At 41.1% G+C, this 24162-nt stretch overlaps 1 protein-coding gene and 1 long non-coding RNA gene across 6 annotated transcripts in view; both read left to right on the top strand.

Moving 5' to 3' along the window:
• Positions 1–24162, top strand: part of LOC139777639 (E3 ubiquitin-protein ligase RNF220) — a 170646-nt gene that overhangs the window by 52128 nt on the left and 94356 nt on the right. The gene's annotated exons all lie outside the window — the stretch shown is intronic.
• On the top strand, positions 7360–10055 carry LOC139777640 (uncharacterized). Its single transcript, XR_011719401.1, has 5 exons — positions 7360–8401; positions 8486–8837; positions 8935–9422; positions 9494–9661; positions 9773–10055. It is a non-coding gene; the product is annotated as an uncharacterized lncRNA (long non-coding RNA).

The raw sequence follows: 24162 nt of genomic DNA, 5'->3' as shown, positions 1-24162 counted from the left end.
GGGGTAAAAGCGCGGCGAGATGTCAGCGGAGTCGTAACGAGGGAAGAATGTATCTATCGCGGCTTTCGCAGTCGGGATAACGTTCACGGCTGCTCGTTAAGCGCCGTAAGAATTAAAGCAGCAAAGAAGGGCTCGACCCGAGCGAGACGACGGGAGAGAGAGAAAGAGAGAGAGAGAGAACAGCTTCTTATTGCCACTTCATCTGCAATTAACATTTATGGGCGCGGGCGAGTGCCGCTGGAAAAACTAATTAAATATTCTGTGACACGCCGCGAATCTTAGGGGCCGATACTTTGTACATAGTAGTACATAGTTTCAACCCTTGAACGTCGACGAGGAGAAAAGGAATAAAGAGATAAGAAGTCGCCAATGGGAAACATTTCTTTCGGTCTTGCCGGATTTAATTCGCAATCAACTATACTCCAGTATTTTATAATGGATGGACGTGAGAATAATTAAGTACTATTATCAAATTGGCAATAGACAAGAAAATTTATTTTAGTAAAATCTTTTTATTTATGCATCTGTGCATATTATTAGCATTGTATAATTTTCAATCTTGCATGCTTACATTGAATTTCTTTTTAAATAACTGTATACATTTTCTCATACATTTTTATAACACGTGTCTAATTAAGTTTCTATTATCTGATAAATCGGATTCAAATTTTTTAATCTCAATCAGGGAAGAAAACACGTAGCTATCGACACATCTCGCATACAATTAAATCGACCGGCTTTAAACAGCGGCAAACTGCACGCGGCTTTGTCGCACACCCGTTTGCGTAAAACGTACGTCATCTTTCAGCGCTGATGAACGCCGGTGTAAACGCGGTATAATCGCGACGTGTTACTACCTATTTGTCGGTCGGCTCGTAACGCGGGTCGGCCAACCACCCCCTCCCCCCGGGAGAGACGGAGGGACGAGAGAGAGAGAGAACCGAGGGTTAGCTCGCGGCGTGGTCGGGCGAGAGAGTATATCTAGCGGATTCGTGTGTGCAAACCACATCGGATGGTGGTTGTCGGGCGCGCGATCCGCGTGTAAGCCCCTCACACACGATAAGCACCAGCCGATAACGGAAAAGCATCCCTCCGGCGCGCACCCTCCGCGCGCGCGCGCGCGAGAGAGCGAGCGACCAACACTCGCTTCTCGTCTACCCCTCCGGGTAACTCCTCGTCACGAGGGGCCACCCTAGCACGACGGACGCTTTAAATTTTCGCCGATTTTCTTTAAAATCTTCGGGAGGGATGCCGCGCGCGCGGACAGCCGGGATGGCGAGGAGATAAAGGCGAAACAACCCCGTCGTACCGTACGCCCTCGACCCCCGCGCAAGGCGACAAGATAGCGCTGACGGATAGGGGCAGCCGCTGCGCCGCGCCGCGCCGGCTGGGGCGATGAGAGCTGTTTAGAGATTTTCGAAGTGATAACGTAGAAACACGGCCGCGAGCGTGCGTTTAAATCCGCGTGCGCGTATGTGCACGCCACTGCCGGGGATTTTCACTGATTTAGTTTCCTCTCGCCACCGTTTTTCCGCCACCCCATTCCTCTCTACTGTTTGTCAGTGACGAAAGGCGCGGGTTCTTCCGGAGGAGAGATGAAATTTGCCGCACGACTGATCGGTCGAATCTTAAATCGATCTTCGTTTCAGTTACATTTTTATTCGAAGTTCTTAGGAAATACTAATCGGTACATCTCGCACGATTCTTAAAATTCTTTACATGATATTGACAATACATAAATTTTTCTTAAATATTTTTTGTTTTTAAACAGAATAAAATTTTATTGTATAAATTATAAATGAGCTAATAAAGAATATTGTTAGCACAGATTACTTTTGAATATTGATATGATTTCACATTTACATTTATTTTATTATTTTATTTAATGAATTTTCTTTCTTTTAGACACAAGAACAATATGGAACAAATTTAAAATTCTGCGTTTTACCGTTGCTTACCTATTATACATCTAGCGATCAATTTTTTTCTTTTTTCGAAATATGGCATTGTCATCTTCCTTCCGATTTTCGATAACGATACAACAGTAGCTACGAAGATCCGCCTGGATTTAGTTTTTCTGCCCGCGCTTTTTGGCTCCGCCATCCTTTTTTGACAATCGGTTTACAGCGACGCTCCTACGACGAGCAGCTCACGCGAATGGGTCCGTTTAACGCTATCGCGCCCGTCGACATTTTCAGCGCGCATTGATCTCGACTGTCGCTTCGTTATCGATAATCTCCCCGGCTGACGAAAAAAATCATGTGTCGTTTGTTTCACCGTATTTACGATCCAATCTCAGCCGACTAAATTTTTACTATTCCGCTTGCGCTATGTTTCTTCGTGACTTTGTTGCAATTTGAGCCATTGTTGCACGAATTCTGAAACAGCAGTGAAAATTAATGTAAATTAAATTGCGGTATTTTTTTTCATTACTAAAACTACCATAATTTTATTAGAATTGAAAATATCAACAGTATTGTCACTCTTTCTAATTATTATAATATTAGGACAGTTAGGCAGATTTTAGAAATTGAAAATTATAAATTATTAGAATGTTATTACCGATGGTTATGAGATCAAACATCTTAGGTTATTAGATGAAGTATACGTTAGTCTATTATGAGTGATACAACTATCTTTGCGACGTCATGGTACATCTTCTTCTTCGGCCCAAAAGAACTTAAATAATATCTCGCGTTGACGTAACCAAAAGTAAAACTCCTCGAGATTTATCCGTACCCCAGAGGCAGAGCACGACGTATATCCCCATGTCACCGTTTTTCCCACCGCTTCATAACTTCTCTCCACCACCCCTGTCCCTTCACATTTTTTTCTTTCTTTTTTTTTTTTTTTATTAAACCACCGCGCGCTATTTGTAGTCGACTACGACGACACGAGAAGCAACAACCCGCTGTAACCCTGAGATATTATGTAGCCGTGCAAACCGCGCAATGACAAACGTCCGCTCGCTATCCCGTGCTCTCTCTCTCTCTCTCTCTCTCTCTCTCTCTCTCCACAATCACCCCCGAGCGTTACCTGCCGCGCGAACGCGCAGGGGTGAGGGGCTGCGTTTTTGCGGCTCGCACACAAACGAGCGCGATTCGCTCGTACATACGTCGCTTGTGTGTACCACGGCAATATGGAAGATCATATGTCATGCCGGGGGGTGACGGGGGTGCGCGGGGCCGCGGACTCGGCCGGGGGTGGTACGCACACCCCTCTGGAGAGAGAGAGTCAGCCGCTCTCGTTCCGTTTGCACACCCCGTCCGTTTTCAGTACGTACACACCGCACGACGCTCAGGGGTGGATGGAGGAGAACACGTTCAAAAGAGCACGCTGCTCGCGAGTGGACGAGATCATTTTGGGCCTGCTTTATTCAGCATATCTCGGAACGCAATTCAGAACGGTTTATTGTGCAAAGAAACATTGAACAACTTTAGCTCTCATTTTCTACAATCAAAAATTAATCACGTTTTACACGATGCCTACTTTACTCAAGTTAATTTCTAAGATCTAAAATTAATAAATTTTATCATAGGATTTATGTATATGTATCCTACGATAAGATATTATGATCGAATCGAAGTCAATCAAGACTTTAATACATCGCTTTTCAATTCGTCAATATAGATATTATTTATTTCCCGCGCTATTGTTTCGATCATAATAGTTACGTTACTCCAATTCTATCGCGACAGTTGAGGTTTGATATTCCGATAAAATAAATGTTTCGATGTATGTACGGCGCGCGCAAACGTGGTCCTCGTGGGGCGATATCAAACGCCGACCGGCCCTGCTGCGCTCACACGCGCTCGCGTAGATTGAATTCCCGCAAACGGCGATGTAACGCCACTGGCGGAAACGAATAAGCCAAATAAAATAAATAGTAAGGGCTTTCCGCTGTACCGTTTCCCCGCGCGCGAGGTGCGTGTGTGTGTGTGTGTGTGTGTGTGTGTGTGTGTGTGTGTGTGTGTGTGTGTGTGTGTGTGTGTGTGTGTGTGTGTGTGTGTGTGTGTGTGTGTGTGTGTGTGTGTGTGTGTGTGTGTGTGTGTGTGTGTGTGTGTGTGTGTGTGTGTGGGTGCTCGCATACGCGCGAATCCGCGTGATGTACGCGCCGTGCGTGCATGCGAGCGTGTGCGCGTCCCGTCGTTGCTGTCGCCCGGTCGTGCGTGCGGCTTATTAATCTGACACTAAAGCGATATAAAGCGGCCGCCCACGCGACAGCTAGGATAGTACTTCATGCTTGCTGCGATCCTCGTGTAAGCGGCGCTACCTTCGATATTCGCGCGGATTAACCTGCTCGCCGTTGAAAAATCTCAAAGATGATAGCGCGTAACGAATGATACACTTGTTTTAGAAAAGCATTTTAGCAGATTTACATCGAAATTGGTTAATTAATTAGTTATTGATTTATTAATAAGAAAATAAGTATATTTTTACATATTCATATATAACATGTATTATTTTTGGAAAATGAAGATTATTGTACAAGAAAAAAAACTTATTGATTATTGATATGTTATTATCAGTATCACATTATTGAATATTTTTGGAGGTTTATTCGGTATCTTTAAAAAGGGAAATTGCACAAAATTTGTTGTAAAAATAATGTTGATGAAATCCCTTTCTGAGAGATCGCGTATATACACAGCGACTTTCGGGTGCGCGATAGTCGCGCGAAGGGGTGGCGCCGGGGGCGGCTGGTTGATATAAAGCGCATAGCGCAAGTCGGCCGTGGCGAGACTCTTTGTTCGGGTAACAATATAAGGGTGAATCGCGGTCGAGGATTGTTTGCGCCATATTGTTAGGGTGGGAGGATGATTCGACCATTTATTACGCCGGCATTCCAGCCTGATAATACTAGTAACACGACTGCTAACCGGAATGCCGGGTTTATTCCTTACTGTTATAATCAGAAAAGATGTCCCCCACCGAATGGGAGAGTCCGCGGATTGCCAATATTTTGTCGCGCGGCTTACGAGAGTTATTCATTAATTACATTTGTATTTATTTATACAATTGATGGATTTCAGAATATTAAATATTGCATTATATATTTTTAAAAGTTAGAACAATTTTGTTTAATGTCTAATCTCTAAACTCTTATTAACGATTAGCTAAGAACCTCGAATGGTTTTCTGCTTTGAAAATTACGTAGATCTCAACGACATATATTGCTATAAATCCAACAACACTTCTGGCGCGGTCGGAGAGACACCACCATCCTCCCTCTTTCCTATCGCCATCGCGACATAAAGGGCATCCGTGATATCCGCCCGGTAGGAGCTAATCGATGCACATTTTGCCAGGGTGATTTCCGTAATTGCGGCGACGCATTAAACGTCGTATGCATCGGCGACGGCGGCGGATGCTCGTTCGTCAGGGGGTGGACACTCACAAATTAGAAGAATTCCACCATAAAAACCGTTTCGGGGGAAGGACAGGGGAAGGGGAAGCTGGAGAGGGCTGCTGGTCGAACTCTCGACAGAGCTTCGCGGAATACCGTGGGCGGCGGCGGCGGTATTGTGCGCCACCCGATATTAAAATGCCGGTGATTGATGTGTGTACCGTGCCGGGGGAAAGAGTGAGAAAGAGAGAGAGAAAGAGCCGCGCGTTACGCGATACGCCGGGGTGGCCAATGGGACGCGCGCCACTCTTCACCCCCGAAGCGGCACCTTACTAAAATACGGGGCTGTCATAACGGGGTGATATTGCGTCTTCCCGCAGGGGCCCACCCTGTTTCTTTGTAACCGTCGGAACGAAGTATCCGCGCGGCTCGGTCAGCTCGAAAAAAAAGAAGGAGAAGGAAAATAGGAAGGTATCGAGCGGCAATCGGTGTATTTATATCCGCGTAAATCATTTGGGCCATTGTGTCTTGTCTGCTTCCGAAAAATGCGGTCTGCGTAAATTTCATTATCTTTGCGATTTTACTTCTCTATGTTGTAAAATTGACTTTGGGGGAGGCCGACTCGGACTGTTGCGGCATTGAATGAATGAAATGAATGAATGTTGTAAAATATTTTTTAGGGTAATAATAAGCGGTATAAAACATTTTGTTTTTATGAAATGTTATGGAAACATTAATGAGATATAAGTACCTAAAGTATATGTATTCCGCCTGTGAAAATTTTAAAAAATTACAAAAGATACATTACGATTATATTACATCCCACGAACGCGCGACAAAAAAAGATATAATAAATAGTTGATATTTTAAAAATACTGATGTTTATTTTATATGTGGTAATTAACATTTTAGAGTGATTTGATGTAAGTGAAACATCAAGCTTTGCACGATAAGAGAAAGATAAAACGAACGAAGTGAGAGAAGCATATTTTGTCACGAGTTATTCTATTTATATATAAAACAATGAACAAATCCAATTTTCAAAAGAAAATTTCTTACAGCAAATAGTTATCATAATTGTTATTATGACTAATATATAATTTTGCATAAAAATGTTGAATTAATTACGACACAATTAAATTACTCGTTCGACATTGCGTTTTTATCTTTTACTCTAATTTTCTATAACTCTGTTCATTCTCCCTGTTTTTCTATATCAGCAGATAATTGTTGCCAGAAAATTTTCTCTTTCCCTCTCGTTCCACTTCGCGTACCTACCTATCCTAAACCATCTCGATGGTTTTCAATCGCGGGACTTCTCTCCTCTTCAGCCTCATCGGCGTTTACATCGATTTATTACGTCGTGGCTCTCTCCCCGAAAGCTCGCGGAAATCGAACGATCGGCGAACGGTTAAGTGTGAGTGGCGAGACACCGCGGAAACCGAGTTTTGCGGTGCTAAAATCAATTCCGTGTTTGCCTGTCAATTTGTCGCTAATGGCCGGCCAGGTAACACCTGATGATAACGCGCGCCATTCCCTGGCAGTTTACCTCGAATGTCGATTTTAGTATTGAAGCATTCAGGCACCAGCGCGGCTGACTTCCCTAGATTAGCCGCTCTCCAGGCAGGACACTAGAAATACCGGGTGATACATTTTTAAGACGTCTGCGGTACTCGTAACATTTACAAAGGATTCTCAATAGTTCCTCTCTTGCTATTAAATTTGTAACAATTTTCATCTTTGAAGCAATACAATGAAAACTTGTAATTTTTTAATAATAAAACTAAAATTTAATGTATTATTTCAATTTAATTAAAATTGCGAATTTGTTAATGACATAATAAAAGTATACATAATATATAAATGAAATAATACAGAGAAATTTTTGCGTTTTTGAATCTCGAATACATTCTGCATTTTTCCAGCCCGTCCCGGAAATCGTCGACGGAAACGAATTCATCCAGTAACGCGATAAACATTGAATCCCGGGTGGAAATGTGTCTGGGCGATCCAAGTTTCTATTTTGGGCCCCGTGGGGAATGTCGTGGCACGCCCGTATCGGAAATCTAGCCAGGCGCTGCCTAGTATTTCATCTAGGCGCTAGACAGAATTGTGCGGGGGTGCCAAGATGGGAAATCCAGCCGGGGGCTAGCTAGCGCCCGGCCAGTGAGGCAGGATCATAATAGTCATATTTAACATAAGTAATATTATTAAATAATATCTAAGTAAAATGTAAAATTATTCAACATTTCATAAAGTTATTCGACACTCAAGTTATAATCATGGCTTGTATCAAACTGTCAACCCTGTTGCACACGGAAAAAATTGTTTGTGCGACGCTATCATTTCGGCGCTTAGCCGCGGGCGACGACAGCGTCTCTATCTCACGTCTCGCGTGCCATCTGCCATGTAATAGTGGTTATGGTTAGTGGTTAAGAAGCCATTGTTGCATTGTTCGCATTTCGTTTCGCGCGTGAGTTGAGTTGAGGCCGCAGGGGAAAGGGGGAAGTGATCCGCGCAGTTCCTTTCCTTGGTGCCCTCCGACGCGACGGCTCCGACGACCGCCGCCCGCGTCGTGAGTAGTCGCTCTTTCCCCCCGCGTGATCCGCGGCGCCGTTCAGACCGCTTCCGCGCGCGCGAGGATACGTAGCCGGGCCGAGCGGACTCGCGGCGTCATCGGCGACCCCGCGCGCGATTGTCGCGACGACCGGGCGACGTAGGTGCCGCGCGTCGGAACGTGCACGCGGACACGGCGGCACGTAGGTGTTGCGCATCTGCTTTGTCCGCGCGACCGCGTGCCGCATACCGCGTGCGCCACGCGCGTTCTTCTCGGGGAACGGAAGACTGCCTCCCCTCGCTCGGGTGACGTGTGCCGGGTCGCGGAAACGGATCCCCGTCGCGCTTTCTTCGCCGCCGAGACTGCCGAGAGACGGAATTTGGGCCTAACGTACCTAGGGCATCCCGAGTTCGCGGAAATATCAAAAGATAGACAAAGAAGTTCACAAGCTATTAAACCTTGGGGTGTATCTCCACCTGTTATTGATAGATTCAAAGGTAAGTACTTCTATTGTAAATACTGCATGACTGCGATTTTCCGTGCTTACTTCTCTCACCTTATATATGTATGCAAAATTACAGGTTGTCAGTCAAGAAAATGATCATTGTATATGGTACGGAGTATGTTACACGGATGCAGCTATGCACAAAAAGTATTGTCCTTACGATGGACCACCGAAGCCATTGAATTCTGAAGGACAAAAATTGTTGGCTAAGCATTGTCCACATTTGTTGGTGGATGATGGCAAAGGAATTAATACCTGCTGCGATACAACTCAGCTTGCTACGTTAGACTCAAATATCAAGCTTGCGTCAAATTTTCTAAAAAGATGCCCTAGTTGCTTAGATAATTTAGTGAAACATTTTTGCGATTTTACATGCGCTGTTAACCAAAGCAAATTTATCAACATTACGGAGAAAGGCGAAGCAAATGGTAATTATTATATTTCATCATTTAATATGTTTAAGATTTAATATTTTATGTTTATAACATTTTGATACGCATTTTACTATTTTGAATCTCTTTCCAGGTGTAGAATATATTAACGGGATAGGTGTATATATAACAAATAAATATCTTGACGGCACGTTTAACTCGTGCAATAAGGTGTCAGTGCCGAGTACGGGGCAGTTAGCATTGGATTTAATGTGCGGAGAATGGGGTGCAAGTAGATGTACTCCTTTGAAATGGTTTCACTATATGGGTGATGCGGAGAATAATGTTCATGTACCTTTCCAAATCACATATGTGAATACTAACAAATCTGTCGGATCATTTGTGCCATTAGACCTTCCAATCTCACACCATGCAGTACGGCGCTAAACGTAAATAGTGAAGAACCAACGTGAAATGAAAGACTTGCTCGAAGCATCCGGAGTGATTAAAGACGGCGTTGGCGCAAATAATAATCAATAATTTACTGATAAATATAATATCTGCTTTCCAATGGGTACAAAAGACGATTTAAATGCATTTCAAGAAATGTTAAAAACCAACGACATTTGCCGTCACGATTTTGTAAGTTTTTTGTTACTTTTAATTTTATTACTTTTTCTATACATTTTTTCTATATATTTTTTAATGTTTAGAAGGCTTTCTTATATTTTTTGTCGATCGACAATTAAATATTAGTAAAAGTGTCACAAATATAATCAAAAAATTAGTGACAAGGGAGCTTGCATTAATATGTACAGCACAAAAAAAAATTGATGCCAAAATTGTCCTAAAAGACACTCCGATCTGCGACTGCATTATTGGTAAGAAAATACAATTTTTCTCTATATTACTATTATTAGTAATTATTCTATGTTAATTTAGAGATAAAGAGTTTTATACATAATAATTAATATATTATATGTTGTATATAGATGTTGTTGTAAACATTTTTGAGAAGCATGGAAAATGTATTACCCAAAAGGAAATATATTCAGCTATAGGCATTACTTTAACGAACGCTAAGGACTGGGATGGTCATCGGTTACATCGATCAAAGAAAGCCAGAAATGACGATCAGATCAACCCTTAAATGATTATAATATTAAATATATTTCATTACTTCTTTGTAACTGAGATTACTATATATATATCTAACTCGTTGTAAACTGAGATATTAAATACAAATACAATTAAATACGCGACAATTAAATACAATTTACAATCGTCTTACAAGGATACCTCGCAAAGTGTCTTGCGAGAAGCAAAAACAATAACGATTTCGCGGGCGATGCATTTAATGTGATAATTAATAATATAATGTCGTAATTACGTTCAATGTAATAACCAATAGTGATGTTGAATATCGTATGAGTTTAATGTTTGAGCCATCCATTTTTCCATTCCGCGTCTATTAAAATAAAATATTAACGACGAACGTGTGTATGCGTGTGTGCGTAAAACAGGAATCATTAGCGAGATTCCTCTATAGTGATGATGAAAATAAATTTTGTTGCATAATGAACGTTTCTTTGCGCTCGAAATTTCTCTCCCGAAATATTCGATTATCTTTTTCAATTTTATCATTTCCAACAGTTACCAACTTTCCTGTATAAATTATTAACATTCACAGCGTAATATATTAAATATGCACAAAATAGAAGGAAATTTAGAATTAGGAGTTTCGTTAAAATGATGAAAATTTGTTGATAATATTGTAAAATGTACAATGAATCAAAAATGTTTAATGCATCGATGGCCCAAATACAATTTCCACTTGCGATACATTGCCTGAAAAAAGTTATGTGCTATTTATTACTCTGTGCGATGCGCAGTATTTTTTACCACAAAAAAATTATGTATGTCCGTTATCGTGCAAAGCTTGATGTTTCATTTACATCAAATCACTCTAAAATTTTTATCACGACATATAAAATATAAACATCGGTATTTTTAGAATATCAATTATTTATTATATCCTTTTTTTTGCGCGCGTGAGATGTAATATAATCGTAATGTATCTTTCATAGTTTTATAAAATTTTTGCAAGCGGAATACATACTTCACTTATATCCTATTCATACTTCCATAACATTTCATAAAAATAAAATGTTTTATACCGCTCATTATTACCCTAAAGTATATTTTGTAACATCGCATTACGCATGAAACAACATGATTTATATTTTTTACTGAAACATTGTATAATGGTTTTTTTTAGTGTTTTAAATAATTTGATTTTAAACCACAGTAGTTTTTTAAATATTATGATCCCAACTAGGACATAAAAGAAGCTTAATAGGTAATGTCGAAAAATAGAAACAGAATAAACGATATTCTAAATCTGTCTTTTAAAACTGAAAATTCGAAGAAAAAAAGAAGATAATGATTAAAAAGTACTAACTCTTTCGGAGAACGGATACAACAGTGCAATTGATGATTGAAATTGTGCAACGCCGATGTTATATAAACAAAAATATATTGAATATAGGTCTTTCGAAATTTAGCTATCTCTATAGTTGTAATGTGCGCGGAATGAGATTTGAATGCCACAGGATACAATTTCTATCTGGTTTGATGCGTATGTTCCGCATTGCGGTTGATTTACCGCCAACCGTTGCTTTTTTTTCGATCGAAGAGCGAGTTAATGCGCCGACGTCCTCGTAATTTCGGCAGCGGCGTGCATACCCGCGTATCTTTCAGCGCCCGCGAGAGCGAATCGTTAGGTAATGGCCCTGCCGCGGATACGCGCATACAAGAGCGTACGATTAATACGGCGCCTATCAGTTTTTCATGGAGAAATAATCCTCTCAGCGGGGGTCTACGTCATATCGGCCCCGCGTCACGAGGTGGAAAAAGGCAGCACGTGTTCCGCGACCGAATTTTACATTTCGCCCGGCGGCCGTGGCGGGCGAACCGCGCGGCAATGCGAAAGAGCACGCGCGTGGCTTCTCACCCTGTGGCCGAATAAAAATGAAAATATAACGCGCATGTAATATCTGGATTACAATACGATCGGTCGGTGTTGTTTCGGAAAATATTTGCGTTGCTTTTGGTCGAGAAGAGCGCCGTCGAATTTCAGCGGTCTATAATACATATACGGAGATCTCGCGTTTCTCTGTTTACGATTTGTTTCTTTTTTTTCTGTATCAGCGAATTAGAAAGAAAACTTACAACTGTATTGGACATTAAGTGCAGATAACGATTGTTTGAGTATGTAGATTAATTTTAATAATAATGATGATTTTTATGTGTCAATTTCTTATAGTACCTAATCTTTTAAACAATCGCATGAATAAGATGTAAATCAAAGTTTACCTATTTTACTAAGGTTTAGACTGCAATTCTAAGCAAATGTATGAATAAATCGTAAAGTCGTAGCTTACGAAGCAATCGCAAGAAGCTCAGAGTTTTATGTAAACCGCAGTTCCGTACCAGCATTTGTACTGTTCATCGTTATATATCCATAGTTACAATTAATGAGCGACTAAGGATAGGGTCCAGTAATGAGCTGTCATTTGAGAGCTTTGAATAAAAGAAAGGTTAGAAAGAATGTCAAATGGGTTTGAAAAATCTCTCACCTGTCTTGTTTCACCCACTAGCGGATCCTGACGTCGATAATGGGGAAGGTTTCAGCAAAATTATTTGGTTTAATATTTTTCTTATTGTTAGTATTACGCTTAGCTTTTACTCCAGGATCAACAACGAGGACGTGATGAAACTTCTATTCCTATGCTTTAATGTTTAATGCATTTTTCCTAGATTTTTTAAACAAATCGAACAAAACTGATTTTATTATTTGGAAGGGAGGTTTAATCTCCCTCCACTCTCTATAGGATCCGCTAGTGCTTCTACCCATACGCATGTATTATAAAAAGTAAGTTATGGTCAGTGACTTTAAAGCTAATATGTGTTTTTTATATCTATTGTATTCTTCTTCAATTAAGCCATTGAATATAATATATTTATGTTTCGATTTATCATGTATAATAAAAACACTGAAAATATTATGAAACTCGTAAACCGTTTACTATAACAGCTTCTAGCTAGTCGTAAGATTTACGAGAAATCGTATATATTTACGAGTGATCGTATGACATACAATACGCATAGAATTTCTTACGAGTCTTACGATTCTGTTTGGAATTGCAGCATTAGTTTATTTTGCTTTTAATCAAACTCGAAGTCCAATTTCGATGTCTTCACTCAACATTTCTTTTGCTGGATAAAGGAGAAACTCACGATACGTAACACACCGAATAATTTTAACCGAATATATTAAGTATATATTTTTATTTTATGTGTTAATTTTACTTTACATATGCATAATAGTGTATTAAAACTGCAGAATTCCAAAAGCGATTACTCAGAAATACTTTCGCGCAAGCAATCGGGAAACCGTTCTCTATCGCGCTCTCGCGTAAGAAGCTAGGATATGCAAGGAGGTTTAAAACGCGCCGCGGTAAAGGCGGTTTAACACTCCCGTAACCCGACTGCCGGAAAAAGACGAGAAATTTGTATTTGTCGGCTCGTTTCTCGCTTTTACGAGGAGCATCTATTCACATGAACAACCCCCGCCCACCTCCTTTCCTCCGTGTTCGCTATCCCCCGCGGTGTTCTCGCGTTGTATACATCGCTATGCAAACTCCTCCGCGATCTCATCCTCGATAGGATGCAACCAACCCTCGCGACGCCCTCGTAGCACTCGTGCTACCCTCACGAGAGCTTTCGATGCCTCTTTCCATTTTTTTTCTCGCTTTCACAAGGTTTTACGAGATGCGCTCGTATAACGTCGGAAGAGCGACCGAAAGATCCTCCGGAGAAATGTGGGACTAGCGACGATATGCGAATGACAACAATCGAATGCGAGGTGATAGTACTCGCTCATTTCAAATTTTATGTCGCGGATAGTGGATAGTAATACGCACTATCTACGATTTTCATTTTAAATGATTCGAGTAAACCAAACGAGAGAAATGTATATGTAGCAACGGGCTCTAATAAGTATATCGATGTTTAGCAAAGAAATTAATTTTATATTTTTTATATGGAAATAATTATAAGAATTCTTCAAGAGATATCTATATGCATAACAGATTTTTAAAATAAGTTTTTAAATTACCAAATTAAAGAACGAGCAAATATCAGTCTTTTGAAATAAAGTGACTATAATGTACAAAAGTTATTTCTAATGTTGGGTTAACGTTATTTTAACGTTTATAATAATAAAATCGGAATCGATAAAGTCAAAATGATTCGTAATTGTTCCATTAATGTTATTAATCATTTTCGGTATGCATCTGTTATTTTTTCTGCATTTTTCTAGATTTGTCTTGAATGATACACATAAATTTCCAGGTTTTCTAAGTGAAGGGAGTGTCACGTAAACTGTTTTGCTCGACTCTTTCCACGTCACTAATAGGCAAGGTCGTAGTCATATTTCTTTCACATTTTCCGAACATCCTGTCACATTACTTTCGTTCCCTCAAATTACCGAAAATAAGTTTCAGCTTTCGAGTGGAATACCACAGAATGAGTTAGCCCATTATTCTATTTTCAGAAACTGGGAGTTGACTCGTAAATAGATACCAGCACACGAACTCGAAACTCAAAAGAGTACACGAAACAATTTTTGGATATATTCCGTTTTAAACTGTTCCATTACAATTATGTTAAACATTGCGGTGTCAAAATAATATCAGTATTTTATAATTAGAAGAAACAAATAATAGGATAACATCTTAACATTCTAAAAGTGTACTTTAGTCTAATATTTTTGCAAAAGCAGTTATAATTTTTTTTCAATATTTAGTTTCTCGAAATGCTTTCAAAAACACATTTCAGTCTTCGTAGCATAAATAATCTGTGATTATTTCCAAATTTAAATATATTCCAGCATATATTTATGATTTTCTACCACAATTAATCTTGAATTCGTGCATCTTTTGTAATAAAATATTTAATTATTTCCAATCGTGATACGAATTACTTTTCGAACAAGTTAATCCACCACGCGTTCTTTCTCTCTTTCTCTCCCTTATTCTGACTCTTGTTCGCGGATTCTCCACATCCATGGCCGCCCGTCATTATATCCGCGTTTTCGCGCGCAATAAATATCAGCGATCGCATGATCGCCCCGAGTGTCACGCGTATATCGGGGACCCGGCTCGAATTTTCCGCTTTGATGCGACACGCACCGAATCCGTGACTCTTCCGACAGTCGCCGTCGCCGTCAACGGTCTCGATATTATCCGCGATGACGCGCGCGCCCGCGCGTGTATCAGATTTTCGACATTCGAAATTCGCACCTAGCCCGGAGGGCCAGGTATGACGGTGCTCGTTCACGCTCACGCTCACGTTCGATACTTTCGGCAAAAGCTTTCGTCGAAATATAATCCAGCGCGGGGTTAAATTACAGCCGCGGCGCGGCCGGCCGGTCGGTCGGTCGGTCGGCCGGCCGCGCCGGACGGATATTTCAATTGACAACGTTATTCCGAAACGGTTATGGACCGATGCGAGTTGCGTGTACGGATACGCCTGTACGTGCCGCTTTCGTCGTCCCTTTCGGATTCTACGGACGTGTCGCGTGTCGACGAAGCGACCTGCCTCCCTCCTCTCACTCCCTCTCTCTTTCTCTCTCCATCCCTTTCCTTTCTCTCCCTCTCTCTTTCATTCTATGTGGATGTTGGGTGATTTTTTTTTACTTCATTCGCCACGCGTATCAATCGCCGGCCGCAACGCTCCGAAACACGATTTCGATATTCCGCCACCGTATGGAAAACCTTGTAACGACGTTACGTCGTTCGCCATTTAACGGTGGGATTTTTAATGCGATTGCGACGGACGGGACGCGCCGAGCGAGCGGGCTGCAATCGCGCGCGAGTCCGCGGAAATGGAATTCGTTTGAGATAGATTGTAAGATTGATTCGCTTATTACCTGTAACTGGCTTCGTTCATCGCGTCGAATTTATTTATCTTCTCTTCTTTCACTTTTTGTTTGAATGCGAAATCTATCGAAAGGAATCTCGATCTATCTCTGTTTGTTCAGTTGTCCCGTGAGCAAGTTGCTTCTGTGTGTCGAATATGTTTCGGTATTTTTTAAATAAAAGTGTCTTTAATCTTTGTAAAATAATTATGTAATTATATATTGAGTATTAGAATATAAAAGCATTAGAATATAAAAGCATGAATTTAGATAAATTATCAAATTTTTTATGGAATTTTCTGATTGGACGAAAACATTTTTATTTATTTACAATTTATTAGTTGCTAATAATGAATTTCTAATGAGAGTCTCGCGATATTCGTCGCTGCTATAAAGTTACACAAAGTTGGCGGATTGAAATAGACGAGTACATTTTAACCATATAGTCAAAATGGTCATTTAATCATCGAACATTCGCGCGATATCCTGATTATAATATCCTCCACTATATTTAGAACTGCTTATATTACTGCAGCTATATTATAACGATAAACTATAATAGCAAATATTCGTTGAGAATATCCAGGATATTCATATATGTTCGATATTCCGCGAAATACACGAAATAATAATCGTCAGAATTGGCATGCGGGATGTCTGAACCTCGCTGTTGCAAAGTGTGAAATACGTTAAATCGCCAAAAAAAAGAACAAAAAAAATTCGGGGTCGGAACGAGAAAAAAACATATCGCCGTCATGGCGCCAAATTGTCATGATATTTTTTTCCAATATATAACGGATATTTCGGCCTGGCTGGCGTGTATGCCCGCCAGAAAGGTCGGGCGCCGCATTATTGTATCTTTGCACACATAAAATACAAATGCAGTTAATCTTCGTGAAAGCGGCTGATACGAATAAACATGAAATATTAATGTATCCTCCTGTCATTTTCACACGGCACATACTTTTCTATTTGTCACTCGTCGTCGCGCGATCGCGCATCTCTCTTTCAAGATTTTATATCTACGATAAAAATATAGTTCTGTCAACGTATTATTTATCAACAGAGAGTTTAAGCTGCAAAACTTTACACGTTAAATTCCTATAAATATTTTGACAATTTCTAGCTGTATTGAATGTTTACTCCGTTTTGCTATGAAATAGAAGCTAGACTGTCTGCTTTCGACGTATAATGTTCCTGAGAGTCCAGTAATTATTGAAGACGCAATAAAGGGTGTGCTTTTGAAATTAGGATTGAAAAGATTTAGCAGGAAAAAGGAGCGAGATTGGAAATTAGCGTATCTCGGGAAAATTCGCGTTTTCCGGTACGGACGGAAAATGAGCGGCCGAGCCGTCCGTTTGCGTTTGCGGCCGGACGATCATTCGTGGGTCAATCAACGTTCGCGCTTGCACATGTACCAGAAGCAGAGTTCGGTTACCGCGAGACAGATAAATGGAAAGAGAGAGAGAGAGAGAGAGAGAGAGAGAGAGGGAGAGAGGGAGAAAGAGAGAGAGAAAGAGGCAGTGTCGAGAGCTTGCTTTAAATCCGATAGCTCTGTGCGGGATAACCACTGGCTTTTATTAATTAATAACAAATGTATCCCGGAATGAGTTCAACATCAAATAAAATGATATTCCTGTCGGGTAATCCGGTCGCTCTTTCCCACTCTCCCGTCGACGAGGACCTATTCATATCGCGGATTTTCAGCTGTGAATATCCACGTCGAATTTCGTACTGCTCAGAGCGAATGGAAAATAGGAACACGTATATGGATTGGATGGTAAATAATATCGGATTGATAAATATTGCGCTACATCTTATTTCATTTCATCTGCTTTCGGTAATATTACTTTATGCGCGATAATATTTTAGAGCAAATAGATTTTGTTAAAATATGTGTAGATGAAAAAAAGAGAGATATGATTTAATATAATAAAAAGAAAGAAAGATTTAAGTCTGTATCATATATATCGCAACATTTTACATAAATATTTTAGTTCCAAGATCAAAACTTTGGAGTTACGTGTAAAACTCTGAATTATAAATGAAATATTTTTCTTGATTGCGAAAAGAATTGTAATAATTTATATAAGTAAAAGAAACACTCTTATTATAGATATTTATAATAGAAGTTACAACGTTATTATTTAATTTTCTGTTATATTTTAAACGAATATTTTATTACTACTACTATCATTATTATTATTATTTTAATTAAATTATTGACAAATTCACGAAAGTTTGATGACGCCCCCACGCTTATTGATATCGATTTTATAATTATGATTCTCACTTTTCCCATATTCTTTTTCCGAGACGATCATTCCTGTAGACGCGGATTGCACGAGGATCGCTGCAAATATAATGCGGAAAATAAATAACGCGGACTGGTGTGTAAAATCGCATCGGCGGGGTAGAAATAAACGTATGAATCCGCGCGTAATTGCACGATTAAAATTTGACCGCGCTCTCATTATCGTTATCGCGTTACCGCGATGGAAAATTGCGGCCTTCGCGTAAGTCATTTATGTCGTCTACAATTATTTGTGTAATAACCGACGTTATAAATCTACGCGCTTAATGCCGTGGAATACATATATTTGCGGGGGATTTTGATGCTCGTCGGGCGTTTGGTATATATTCGAAAATTTGCCACAGAGAAAAGTCGAAATCCGCCGCGACGTGGTTTAAAGAACGCGATCAAAACTCCGTGTTGATCCGTACTCTCTCTCTCCCTCTCCCTCTGTGTGTGTGTGTGTGTGTGTGTGTGTGTGTGTGTGTGTGTGTGTGTGTGTGCGTGCGTGCGTGCGTGCGTGCGTGCGTGCGTGCGTGCGTGTGTGTGTGTGTGTGTGTGTGTGTGTGTGTGTGTGTGTGTGTGTGTGTGAGTGTGTGTGCGTGTGTTTCGTCCATTAATTACAGATAATATTCTGTCGACTACCCCCGAGGGGGAGATCGCGTGAAATATACGCGGGATAAACGCCGATTTCGCAAGCGCGAAATTGCTGCGCGCCATGTAAAAACAGCGGAAAAATTATTCATGTCGTTTTTACGCGGCGCCTTGCTTGAAGCCCAGGCGTCGTGTAATTCGTAGACGCGCGCGCTAATTTGCAAAACCGCGGTAACGATACCGCGAATTTTGCTTGCGCGGCTCTATCTCGCGACGACGCGCTTCGGTATATAGTCCGTGATTCGTTATTCGATCACACGTAAATACCTTGCTACAAAATTCGCTCGCGAGAAATTAATTACTCAACATCATGAAAAGAAATTGTATCAATTTCTCGAAGAAAACCACGGTCATTGAAAGATAGATATCCGTATAATACCTACTGAGCTACCTTGCGGAATGTGAGAGAAGTAAAATTTCTTATTTTGAAGATGAGATTTTTTAATCAGGCGTGTCACACGAAGCTGTAACTCATCTCGCGCTTCTTTCGTACAATTGACGAAGATCTCATCGAGATTCAATTTGATCCATGGAGATCGACGCCGTGTTCCGTGGAGATCAAGACGCGCGCCGATCCGTTGAGGAGGGTTAAAGTGGCGGATATCAAGCCCGTATAATAGCGAGAGTGTCAAGGGCGAGAGAGAGGATGGCGGAGGAAGGAAGAGGTGGGGTGCGGAAGGGTGCTTGACGACGGGGTGAACGATGCCTGGTATAAGTCAGAATGCGGACAAGCGTGTGGTTTCGGGGGTGAGAAGTTTAAATGGCGCGTCCGTATGGTGCTTCTCTACCCCTTTGTCCCTCGTTCCATCTCCGCTTTCTCTCTCCATCTTCTTCCCCTTCCCCCTCCTCCTCCTCTCTCTTTCTCTTTTCCTTCTCTCTCTTTCTTTCTCTTTCTCTTCTAAAATACAGATCCGAACAGCCCGCGCGTTGAACAATTCAACACATGCTTAAGAGTGTACCTTTTGCACCTCAGCTCCGCCACACAAAATTCGCCCGCAACAAGATATCGAGCTGGCGTTGCCGTTAGCTTTTTCGTTTGATTTTTATTAAAAATATTAAAGCCCCGTTGTCGGACAACAACGTTGCTGGCTGGTTACCGGTCACAGGGCGAGAGCATTTATTGCGCGACCCGGGTTCAAGTCCGCTCGCGCGCCCGAGCGCGCCCACGCGAATAAAACCGTTGAGGAGCATACGTTTACGTAGAATTAATCGGAAATCCAATAACTCGCCTCTCGTCGCCGATGTAGATTCAATCATGTTTGCCCGCGAGCTACGCGTTTCTGACCATTTACATGGATTTACATGGACTTAATTATTGTCATCCGACGCTCGAACCAGTTGTTCCACTTTTATTTATTTATTTTTTATTTTCTCTGTCTTTTTTTCATGAGATCTCTTGCGAGCGATCAAACGGAAGGAAATGGGAAAAATAGTAGCACGTACGTTTTGTGTGCTAAAAGAGTTTTATATTTTAGAAATTATTAAATTCTGGACCTATCTAAATATATTGATATTCAGCTAGATAATATGACGTTTGGCAAATATTGCTTGCGCGAGATATTATATGAGATATTCATTTCCGTTGGGAAATATCAAATTTTGCTATATCTATTGTCTCCGAAAGAGATGTATGCGTTATATTATATTATTCCATTATTTATCATTTCCTTCATGCAACTATGTCGCTTCAAATGTCAATAATTCCTCTAATTACTATCTTCCTGCGAAAGCAGGAAGAAGCGAAGACCGCTCTTTCACTTCTCAAGTGACATTCGGTTATTATTCTTTCGAGATATTGACATTACGACTGACGACACACAGTGACACTGGCGTGTCAACTGTCAAGTCAATTCGATTTGCTTCTATCCGCGTATAATTTTCGCGCGCGGCAAAGTTTTCTTGCGATAACAGACGTGTATCCGTAGACGAAAGCGATTCGTCCGCGGAGAGGACGGTGGGCGGCGAGGAGGCCGCGAGGGAAAAAGGAGTCGCAGAATTTTCTCACCGACGATTTGCACCCTCCGCGCGAAAATCGCACAGCAAAGCCCCTCGTGTGCTCGTTCTTCCGCCACGTTTCATCCCCCTGGCTGTCAGACGACTGACAGTGCGCGGCCGCCCCCGCTCTTCCCCTCTCCCCTCTCCTGCCGCTCCTCGCCGCCGCCGCTCGCCTGCATCTCCACTCGAAATTTTCCCTTCTTTTTCATAATTTTATTCATTTTTCTTGCCAACCATAGCGATCCCGTCTGTTTGCCTATGCAAATGCAGCGCGCCGGAGCGAGCTGCTCTCCCGTTTCTTCCGTCTCAGTTTCGCCAACCCCCGCTTCGTGTACATTTTACAATACCGACTGCCCCTCCCCCAAACCCTTTCGTCTTCTCTTTCTCCGAGCGAGTGTCTGAATATTATTAGTAATTAACGGTAACGCCCGAATACCGCTTTATGCGGGACTATCGTCCGCCACCTCGGGCGAATTACGTACCTCCCGCGCGGTATAATTCCATGAATAAATCGCGTTCTACGCAAATTAAAACTTTTCAGGATTCGCGACGTTATTCGCGAACGCGTGGGACTAACCAATAGCAATCTAAAACTGTCGATGTGCTGTACGAACGAAACGTGTCGGTGCGATAGTCGAGAAAAACGAATGTTTCGAAACGAAAAAATCCCAGCTTAATTCGTCCCATATTTTGCCAGAAAGCCAAATCTGCCTCTTATATCGAGCCCTCATGCTGTCTTAATGATTGAGGACAAGTTGTCTTTCCTTTTCGTAAAAAAAATCGTGTCTCGGACGCAGTATCATGCGCTTCTTTTGATTAGATTATTATAGTATAATAACATATTATAATATAAAAGGTATAGAATATTAATGGAACTTTGCTGGGCTTTAAACGAATTATAGATAAAAATGTTTACTGATGGAAGATAATTATTAGTCTATTTAATTTTAATTAATCTAAGAATTTAGTTTATTTAGAATCTGTCTTGACTCTTGAATGTAAAATAATTTGATATTTTATTTTATCCATGCATTCTAAAGTGTTATGTTTTCAATGTAAGATCTGACTCTCTTTAACACATAGAACTATCAAGGAGGTTAAATAATTTATTACTTATTTTTAAAATATCTTAATTTCTGAAATTTCCCCTGACTTTTATTGAAATTACATAGATGATTAATTTTATTAATTTGTTTTCCCTTTTTCTCTTTTCTTTTCTAAGATTTCTTCGGTAGAAATAAATATAGATTAATCTCCGGTAGGTCTAGTGTTAAATGTCGTACATAATGTGTTTTTAGCTGAAAATTGTCATTTCCCAAAATTCGCTCATACGTCAAGCACGGTTTTTGTCAAGACATAACGGTGAATGTGCCAAGTTTGTTGGCTCATGTTAATGGCAAGAGATCGACGGGCAAGAAGGACGAAGACGCGAGCCGGGCGGGCGCTCTTACGATCTGGCCGCACAAGTTCCGTCGATTTGCCGCATCTGTGCACGTTTAGGAAGTTACTACGTTAGCGTGCCACTTAAATCACTCCCTCGTTCGGGGCCTCTCCGTATAAGGGGCATCGTCGCGATGATGCCGTGATGCTCCTTCCGAGCCTCTGGCGGGAACAACCTCGTCATCGAAAGTTCATCCCCCGCCGGGACGCGCGCGCGAGTCTTTATTGCGTTGCGAAGTTTCTCTTCGAGGACACGTGTCCTTCGTGAAGGATCACGCGAATATCCTGCCCCTATAATTCCTGCAATCACGACATTTGCGATTAATCTCGATATTATAGCCGAGAGGAAATTTAATTATGAATTAAAATAAAAACTAACGAGAAAGAATTAATAAATAATTCTCAACTGGCTTAAGATTCAGGTTATAGAACAATCATATGTTTGAAAATCGTGTAGTCGTAGAAGCCCTTTTTTCAGCTTGGCGAGGAGAGAAACTGCGCGATAGGACACATGCAATCGGATTTTCAACGTTGTGCTCTCTTGATCCTGTAAAAGATTTATATGGGGTATAGCTCGTTATTTATTTCAAAGTTATTGATACCATTACTGACATTTATCCCGCGCTCTAAAAAAATCGCGTCGAACCGATCGAGGGACCGACTACATCAAGGGTCATCGATCACAGGTCGTCCGAAAACCTTTGATATTAAAAATACAAATCGGTATTGTAAAAATGGGAACGAAAAATTTCGCTCCGACGCGCGGAGCCCGAAAATTCACGTCGGATAAAATATCGGTGTGTTTGAGTACCCGATTTATATACGGTGATAATTCGCCAACTTTTCCAAGGCGATCAAAAAGTTGACGGATCATCGCGGGATAATAAATACATCGTCTTCGATGTCGATAACGGCGGCGGATAATTTATTAACGCGCGGAATCGGGGAGCTTTCGCGGTTTTTAAGCGGCGGCCACATCGTGCAGGTATACACACTCGTGTCGGATACGAGCGATGATCGACATGGCGGTGCACGTGATGGCTTTATAAATTCGTGCGCGTGTTTCCCGTGTGCGTACGCGCGCGCGCGCGCGCGCGCTCTCTCTCTCTCGCACACGCGCCGCTCTAGTAAATAAATACGCGCCGAGTGAGAGTACGCGCGCGTATTATTCACCGGATCGAAGTGGAGAGAGTATTATGGAATTTATTTAATCCACCCGACGCACTGGCTTTGTCGCATACGAATGCTGGAAATTGCGATCGATCATTATATCCGTGGACTCTCGTAAACGACAGCTAACGTTCGTTAGGCGGATCTTGAACGCCCGAAAAAAAGGTTTGTTGAATGGTTTTTGTTTGTTCTATTTGTCGCCGAACTTGGTTCTTTTGGGCGGATTTTTTTTTTTTTTTGGACGGACGGTTGGGGCTGGAAAAAACGCTATGAATTATTTCGACAGCGCGAAATGTCGCGTTATACTTTTGAAATATTATAGGAAATGTAAAATGTATAAAATATGTAATAGAATATTGTATAAATTCTATCGAGGGGGGAATTATCTGTCTCTCTCGGGCTGGGCGGATTCGAAATCTCATCCCTTTTGTTCGTCTGTCATCCCCATGTCCCGCGAAAGCCGCGATTCGTATTCTTCTCCTGCCAATACAGGGCTCTCGCCCAGGTATTGTACCGTCGCCGAATTTGCATCGTTACATTCGGTTCGCGATCGTTCCTCGCTCGGCAATAATTCAAGACTTTTGCGGTGAATAAGAATGTCTTGCCGATTTTATTTCAGCATTCAAACTTGGAAGTGTAAACGGATATTAAAAATGTCGCAGGAAATTATTTTATCGTTACCATTATCTTTTCTTTGATTTTAAAAAGATGATAAGATTTTATCATAAATTGTTGCTTGGCTCTTAATTATTATTCTTAAAGATTAATTCAAAATTGTTATTGATAATTTATATCGACATAATGACTTGCGTTTATTGCAAGCAGGCTTCTAAAAATTGATCGATAAC

This window comes from Temnothorax nylanderi, unplaced genomic scaffold (assembly GCF_030848795.1).
Source record: "Temnothorax nylanderi isolate EJ_2023f unplaced genomic scaffold, tnyl_v1.0 TNYL_tig0156_pilon, whole genome shotgun sequence".
In the NCBI taxonomy this organism is placed as follows: domain Eukaryota; kingdom Metazoa; phylum Arthropoda; class Insecta; order Hymenoptera; family Formicidae; genus Temnothorax; species Temnothorax nylanderi.
Note: the sequence above shows the minus strand (reverse complement) of the source record. Positions and strands in the feature narration are given on the sequence as shown.